Below are 8989 nucleotides of genomic sequence, written 5' to 3'. Positions count from 1 at the left end.
CATCCCCTTCCTGTGCAGCCTTGTAGACGGAGTCTGGAAAAGGGAAGTACCTCCCATCATGCCCCAGCAATCCCAGAAGCCAAACCCTGCTGGAGACCTGTCCAGGAGCCCTTGGACCCCCAATGTGGGGTGAAACCCTCGGGACAGGGACTTCCCTGCTCCCCAGCTGCTGAACTGAGCCCCGGTTCCCCTGCAGCAGGACTGCCATCCCTCGTCAAGATGGTAGGCTGTCGCAGAGCCAGGACAAAACAAAAATTATCTCCAGTGCATTTGATAATCATTAGTATAATAAAACAACAGCACCTTCTGAAAACGAAGTTTTTAACATCACCAGCTGGTATTGTTGCAAATCCTTTCAGTTAAGTCCATATATTGTGTATGTGCATCAAGAGTTTGAAAGACTTGGGCTTTAGCTTCAGGAAACACATGTTCGTTAACACAAATCCCCAACCTGGAAATATGACCTGAACTTCACTAATTATAAACTGGCAGAATGTACATTTTAGATTCTATACTTCCAAATTAAAATACTGTAATCTTTTTAGCACCAGCTACTGCACTGATTTATTATTTATACATATTTACAGACATTCAATATCAATAACTATGTGGACTGTTGGTATAACTGATTGTTTATGGACATGGTCTGAAATCTGAGACATTTAATTCCCAGTCTCCTGTGTGAAATTCTTGACCACCTTGAAAAAAAATACTTCAGTCTGTTTCAGGCTTCCTATCTGGAACAAGAATAAGAAAATAATGCAAATTATAATGCCTCTTTACAGACTCACAGAATATTAGGGATTGGAAGTGACCTTGAAAGATCATCTAGTCCAATCCCCCTGTCGGAGCAGGAACACCCAGATGAGGTTACACAGGAATGTGTCCAGGCAGGTTTTGAATGTCTCCAGAGACGGAGACTCCACAGCCTCCATGGGCAGCCTGTTCCAGTGCTCTGTTATCCACACTGTGAAGAAGTTTCTTCTCATATTTAAGTGGAACCTCCAGTGTGTACCCATAATAGTAACCTCTTTGAGAATTAAGGAATTTTTTTTACAGTATAAATTAGTGCGGAGCTAGCAGCCTTGGAGAATCAAGGATGATACTGTAATATAAATGATAATTAATTTTTATTTAACTGGGAAATTTTACTGTAAATATACCCAGAACAGTAGTCAATGGGAGATCATCTCCAAACCAGATGTGGACTGTCTGATGTAAATAGAAATACACGGGTTTCCTAAAATATAAGAAAGCAGCAAATCCATATTGTCTAGGGTTATGATCAGCCAGCGTGCTGACCTTCATCACCAGAAAATAAAGCTTTCTGTGCTGCCCTTTCTTACAAGGCAACAGCAATAGAGTTTGTGGAGGACAAGGCTCCCAGCTCTCAAGGAGCTCAGACCAACCCCCCAGCCCCAGCAGCCATGCTCCCAGCTTTCCTCATTGCTGAAAATTCACCTGAAACCACGTGATCCACCTGCATCCACACTTGGGCACAGGTTTAAAAGCTGTTCAAGCACTTAAGTTTCACTAAAGTTCCCCTTCTAAGCACAGTCCTTTGACAAAAATGGTACTGACCTGCTGGTTGTTTCAGCCCCACCTGACAAAGCATGCTCTGGTTTGGAAGCTTTTTGGCCCACCTCCTTTTCTCCAGCTTTCCAGCTGGCAACCTCCCCATTTCCCTGCCCAGGGCTAGGGAAGGCAGCCTCAGCCCACAGCAGCGTCTGAGGATTTTCCACAGGCTGTGACAACACACAGCCACATCTGTCATAGTGCCTACATAGTCTTCAAAGCACATTCCATGCTTTCAGTGGCAGATCTGTTTTATCACTTTTTTTTTATATATATATATAATTCGCCTCCAGGGGAAAGAAAATAACATAGAATTGTTAATCTGTTAGAAAGACAGAGGCTCTCGGGTAGCCCTAATCAGCTGCAAGGCACTAAGCACAGACTTACTGACACCATGCAAAATGCTTAGAAAACCAACATTAATGTAATTGCTTTAGGCAAAGTTAGCAGCCAAAACACTTTCTAACTGTTCCTGCCATCCTGTGCCATCCCTGCTCCCCTGCTGATCAGCAGAACCAGCAGTGACATCTGCAGTACTTAAGTATCACAATTAGGAGATTTATCCATGTACCAATGACTTTTATTCTTGATGAGATTTTTAGGATGTGGTATCAGCATGTACTACGCAAGATCAGACACAGTAATGTTCTCTTTCCAGCATTGTCCATGGAGACTTAATTTTTCTATTTGTATGATTATCTAATACTATTATATTGATTCCTAGAGTCACAAATATAATCTGTCAGGCTATATTTACCTACCAAATGTCACACAAACTAGACCACAGAAAAAAAGAAGTTACAAAAAAAAATTTAATATTGTTTTTTTTTTATTTTATTATTTACTTTGCTTATTTGTAAATATTGTTAAAAACATTTTTAATATAAAATCCTATATAACCTTTAAGTTATTACGAAGTGTTGAAACTAGAGGCTTGAATACTTCAGTAATTGGAAAAAAAAAAAAAAAGACACACCAAAAAAAAACAAAACCACAACTGAATTGAACACATATTAGCAAAATATTTTGTTGTTACTTTTGCATATTTTGCTGAAAAGTTTCACTCGGCCCCCTGTCTCCAAGAATTTTCCTTTTGCAACCTGTCAGATGCATATGTTACAAGTGCCCCCTCCTGCAGAAAGTGTCTGTTAATGGGCAAGCACTATGGCTGAGAAAGGCAAAAATTAAATGTGTCTGAAACTAAACATTTCATTCTTTTTGTTTACCACTGTCTTAGCCTTCTGTGAGCATTTCTATTCTGCACCCCCAAATTCTTCTGAATTCCTTTTTCTGATTTGTGTCTGTGTAACTCTTAAAGCAAGAATACTTTACTCAAATATTACCTCTGCTAACATTGGCTAAAGAAATTATTTGAACAGTGTCTAGGTTGTACAGAAATAAGAAATGACAAGCTTAATCTCCAAGGAGAGCTTCAAGCTACAGAGCGCCAGGCACAGACTCTTGGGCAGAACTCAGGCTTCAAGCTGGGACCCAAGTGGGTGCCTGTGGCACGGCGGAGCCATCGCCCTCCCCAGAGGGGACCGGCCCCAGTTTGGCAGGGGCAGGAGAAGCAGAAGCAATGGAGCTCACTTTGATCATGACCCTCATTTTTGCTACATCCTTTCATTAGCCTATAAAAACCATCAATAGCTAAAACGTCATCTCTTGTGCTATCTCACCTCGCAATTCACTTTAAACCATGAGAGACTTATTGGCATTTTTAAGGCTAAGGATTCAGTGGCTTATATGACAGCAGATGTATGAAGTCAGATTGTTTGTATTAATTGCTTTATGAAACAATGTGAGCCAAACTTGATTTTATAGTTTTGAAGTCTGATTGTTTCTATTAATTGTTTTATGAACAACATGAAGCAAAATTGATTTTATAAAGTTGATTTATTCAACAATACATAAGTCATCATCCCATGTCTATATCCTCCAGTTAATTGACACTTTGAAAGTCCTTTCTAACTCCCTTTTGCCTCTGTTTGAACATGATCTCAAGTGCTACATATAAATCAATTCACTTAATTATGATTAAAGATTTAAAAAAAAAAAAAAAAAAACCTCCTGAAATGACTAAATTCCCATAAGAGGAAAAAGTGCTGCATGAGAAAGAGTTCACTAAGTAGCAATATCAAATATATGTGGGAAAAAATAAGATCACATTTTAGCTACCATTCTGTAATAAGTAGAGACAATAAAGGATTTCCTCTTGGAGTCAGGCAAAGCAGATGTTCTCTCCATTTATCTCAATTTTTTGCACAGCGTGCTTTTCACAGAAAGATTCTTGGCCGGGAGACACAGGGGCTATTTTGGATCCCTCTCTAACACCCATTGCATTAACAGGTTTTCTTTCCATTAATTGGAAAGATAGTCAGCACTGTATGACTTCCCTGTACTCAACATGTCAAAGACAATGATACAGATTGACAGTAGACCAGAGATATTTCTTCCAGTCTGCTGTAACAACATTTCTATCCAAGACAATTAGATTTAAGACACAATCTCTACATTGTATCAGGAGTGTTTAAAAAAAAAAAAAGGTCTTGTTTCTCATCTTTTTCATACTGGTGTAAATTAAGTGACTTTTATTGAGTTGCATCAGATTTGCAGCACAGTAATTATTGGTAATAAGGTCATTATCATAACATTTTGGTGTGTCCTAAATATCTCCTTTGTTTTCTGCGTATACTAATTTTAAAATTCTATCTAATTTAAATATATAAATATCACCAGAAAGTAATCAAGATCACTATATGCCTCTCACAGTATAATTTTCTCATACATATGTATTACGACCAAAAGATGTGTTCTGCATACTGACAGTAGTTTTACAGCTCAGTGTTCATGTTTGCTGTAATATAATAGGTCAATTATTTTTTAATTAATTTTTACTGAGCATGCCTTTTTTTTAAAAAAAACAATAAGATGTTGCTTGCTCTTGAAGTTCACTTTCTTATCAAAATAACAAATAGCAAAATGTCTCAATCTGAATAAACAATAAAATCAATACCTCACAAAAAATGAATGCGTCTTTTTCTCCTTTCTCTTCTTTATCTTGCCTTTAAATTACATTCACACATCTGGCACCACACTCCACTAAGTCCCATCACAAGAGAAAAATCATGATGCATCATTGAATATAGAGCCTGAGAATGGCACAGACAAATACAAGATGCCTAAATCATCTCCCCAGAGGAAACATAGTGGTAATTTAGAATTAAAATGTTTTTTTCATTTACAGCTGGAATATGTCAGGTTTTGATTTGCAGCTGAAAACAAAAAATATTTTCAGTCAAAGTTTTTACAGAAACTTCCACATTTTCCAGTCATCACTTTTATCAATGATTTACACACCAGCTGAGAAGCGTTTGTAACAGCTGAAGAATATGCATAAACTTTCAGTATTTCTGCAAAAGAAACTTCAATTCCATAATGAGTTGTTGATACTAAACTTTATTACTGCTACATCTATGATTCATAGTGTGCAGGCTACAGCCAAACATAGCCATGTGTATAAAGGAGGAGAATATGGTTCTCTCCACAGATGTGATGGGTAATAAATAAATATGGTTTATATCAAACACTGAAAGAACTAGTCTCCTTACACCATTGAAGTATGCTTAATTATTTATATAGTCAGTCAGTGAGTTTTCTAGTTATTTTTTCCAGTATCTTAATATGTCTCAATACATCTTTTTCATGAAGTTGTGTTTTAAAATAGCAAGTACCCATTTTCAGCAATGTCTTAGGCAGTGATGCTAGGTCTGATTTTTAGAAAGAACTGGGCATTTCTCAGTGAATGGGGATATTTTCAGAAAAACAATTTAATAATACCAAATTTCACCAAACATTTGGTGTTTGTGCATGCTGAAATGTCCTACCCTATATAATCCCACCAGCAGAGGAACTACTCACTGAATGCCCTGACAAACGCGCTAGTATGTGCGGTGATGTTCACAATTTTATACGTCCAACCTACATAATATTCATTACCATCACACAACATTGAACAGCTTCAACATACAAATTTGGGAAGGCTTCGGTGCAGATTTTTGCAGAGCTGAATGGTGGGGGAGGTTACACACAGGTGGAGAAGCAACAGTCCATATAGCCTTTGACATAGGAGGGGTCTCCTTGGAGGTCTCTCGTGGCTTGTGTGAGCCACCACACACAAGTCCTTCATTTCACACAGGATCTGGTCCTGTAAATGTGGTTTGGGATTTCTCAAAGCAGGATTTGAAGGTGAAGTAACTAGATTAGTGAGGTTTATAGATCTCTATAGTTCTTGGGCTCCAGGCTTCCTAGCCTGTAGGGTTTTTTTCTAGGCATACCTTGAAACAAAACTGGAAATAACAAGGGACATTTGCTAAGAGAACCATGGGCACCAATATGATTTCAAGTAATCCAGAGCTAGGTGCAGAAGAACGTATAATTACACTATTCATTCATGTGATAGGCTTTGCCACCTAGAGAAGCTGTTAGACAAGATATCATATCCCAGTGGATCTAATTTTTATATTATTTAGATAAGTATTTTGTTGCCAGTAAGGAGGGCAAAGTGGTGGGAAATCAAGGACGAAGTACTTTGGGGTAAACCTGTGTATGATCTCTGCCTAGGAGATTCCAAGGAAACTCACCTTCCCTATCCTTCATTCCCAGAGAGCAACAAATTACAAAACCATTCAAAGGATATTTCCCTCCACCATTTATAAAACTGAAGTATTCAGAGGAGCAAAGCAAAAAAACCCCACGTATGCAACAAAACCAACAGGACAGCCACTTCACTGTTATAAGTAGTGTCCTCATTGCTGACCTTTAGAAGAGGTAGGGAGGAAAGGCAAGGAGGTGAAAATTAATAACCCTTCTTACAGACAGTGGAGAGCTGTCAAAAATGATGTGATCTAAGCATTTTTATCCACTCCACCCATCTTCCAGAAAGACATAATTAATTTATAGTCATTTTAACCTGAAAATGACACTTGTACTGTTGGATGGCTGATAATCAACTTCCCATGCTAGCAGCAGGGTGTAAAAGTCTGAGTGCTGTGGCATTCATGTGGATGCACTGAAAAATATAATTGACGGGACCTCCTACCTTGTTAAGTGCAGTTGCACTAGCTGTAAGTACATGCAGGCATGAGGGATATACACAGTTCTTTAGCAGAGAAAATCAAAAGTAAATAACAAATTAAACAGTCCCTTAAAATACTATGTTTAGAAATAGTTAAAATTAATACCCATATCTCTCTGTGCTCTAGCTCACAGGATATGATGGTGCCTGGTATACAATTTTATCTCAGGTTTCAGATTGCAGAAAATTGGAACTTGATGTACACAGTTTCTGCAAGAACCACTGTAAATAACAAAGCTTAATGATAGATCTGTGGGAAAAAAAAATAGAAAAAAAAATAATAGGAACAGTAGATGTTTGTAATAGTTCAAGGAGCCATAGATGACAAGGTCTCCTTTGCTAAACAAAAAAATCATTCAAATAAAAGGAGACAAATTTAACATGATGGTAAATACCAGACAACATTTTCAACACCTAGAATATCCATTAAACAGACCTAACTTATTATAAAAACCTCTTCAACTATCACATGTGCTCTGTATTATGAATTGGAACTGCCATTCTGAAGACTGGGAGAGCCTTACAAAGGCTTAGGTGCCTGTTTTAGTGAGCCAGGCATCTCCTATGATCCCCCTGACTCAATCAATCAATGAGATTGCCATATATTCTACATATGTGATTCATTATACAGGAAGGGAAAAACTCTATATAAGATATTTTTTAGAGACTCTAAAGTAGCATTAAAGTATTTCTAAAGTAGCTTTAAAATATTTGAGTTGGCAAATACCTTTACTATTTTTGTTAACTGAGAACATATTAGGTGGAAGACTTATATTCAATAGAGAACTGTAGTCTTATCAGGCTAGGTGACCCTACAGTTGCCTCCTCATAATTAACAGAAAATCTGTGAACCAGTCTCACTGCTGGCATTAGTTAGACATTTCCACCTCCTCACCCCCCCCTTATCATTCCCTCTATAGCCTGGCCTTGTTTCCAGCATACCCAGGATGGTACATACCAGTTGCTCTAAGAGAACTATTTCAGGTCAGGTTTTGCTTAACAGTAAATAAAAGAGGCAGTGCCATTCAGCTTGTTAAACAAAAATTCTCAGCCTCTTTACTCAGACTGAAAAGTTTTCTTCATTTAACTGGGAGGGAAGGTCTTCCCACCTCGCAAAAGGACCTCTACAACCAGCCCTCTTTACAACAGCTCTGTCAAAGCAAGCCCTTCCCCTTTGCACCCTTCGCAACCTCACTCATGGCAGTCACCAAGTACCATGCTCTCTTGTCCTGCATTTTCATGAGAAAGGGCTAGCTCTCTGCCCAGGTGCTAAAGGGTCAAAATTCTTATTACAAACACACCAGGCACGCAGTCATGCTCCTCACATCAGAAGGAACAGCCTTTGCTTAAGAAATGGGTAGAGGCTGGCAGGCAGAGGAGACACCCACTCCGCTCTAGGTAGGACAAAACGCACCATATATGCTCTAAAAAAAAAATAAAATAAAAATAGAGAGGAGTCTATAAACCTAGGTCTTCACATACTGCAAGAAAAGGACATATATAGCATAAGTAGTATGACAAAAAGCAGTCTCCAAGATGATAAATTTCATGCCACAGATTTAAAGTAGCAGAGAAATTAAATAAGTGGTAAACAGTATGTTATCTCCAAGCTCAGGTACCTAAAAGTTCTCTTGGATATAAAATATCATGTTAGTCAGGAGTTCATTATATTTCTTGAATCGCATAACAAACATGAGCCTGCCTTCCGGAGCTAGGAGCCCTCCTCCTTTGTGGGAGCAGCAGGTACCCTCGGGGCACTTAGTCATATGATACTGTACCACAAAGCTAAAAATAGGGAATCGTGTCAAACTAGATTTATAAGAGATCGCTTTCTCTGTATGCAGACAGCCCAATTTTAGATTTATATCTGATAGATTCTCCAACCGCATGAAAGTGTTGCTTCCTGTACACCTTCAGAGACCACAAAAAAATCCAGTGTAATACAGCTATAATTATACAAAAACTACTGTCCCACTGCTGCTCACTCAGATAAAAAAAAAGGGAGACCTGCAAGAATAAACAGGAAACATCACTAGCATCAGCTTCTGATCCATAAGTGCATATAACCTTAGACAGTTTAAAAACATGTATTAATTTTATCATGTCAAAAACAGAACACATTTGTTTTGGCTTTGGTAGTTTTTATCAGGTTATCTTAATCTAATAACTTCCCTCTTCATTACAGCTGAACTTTTATTTTAATTCTTCCCTTAAAGGATCTACAACTTGTTTCTGGTAAGCCTCTGTTTATCTACCCACCCAAAGTGCAGAAGACAC

The sequence above is a fragment of the Columba livia genome, chromosome 6 (assembly GCF_036013475.1).
Source record: "Columba livia isolate bColLiv1 breed racing homer chromosome 6, bColLiv1.pat.W.v2, whole genome shotgun sequence".
Taxonomy (NCBI): domain Eukaryota; kingdom Metazoa; phylum Chordata; class Aves; order Columbiformes; family Columbidae; genus Columba; species Columba livia.
This window is presented reverse-complemented; position numbering follows the sequence as displayed.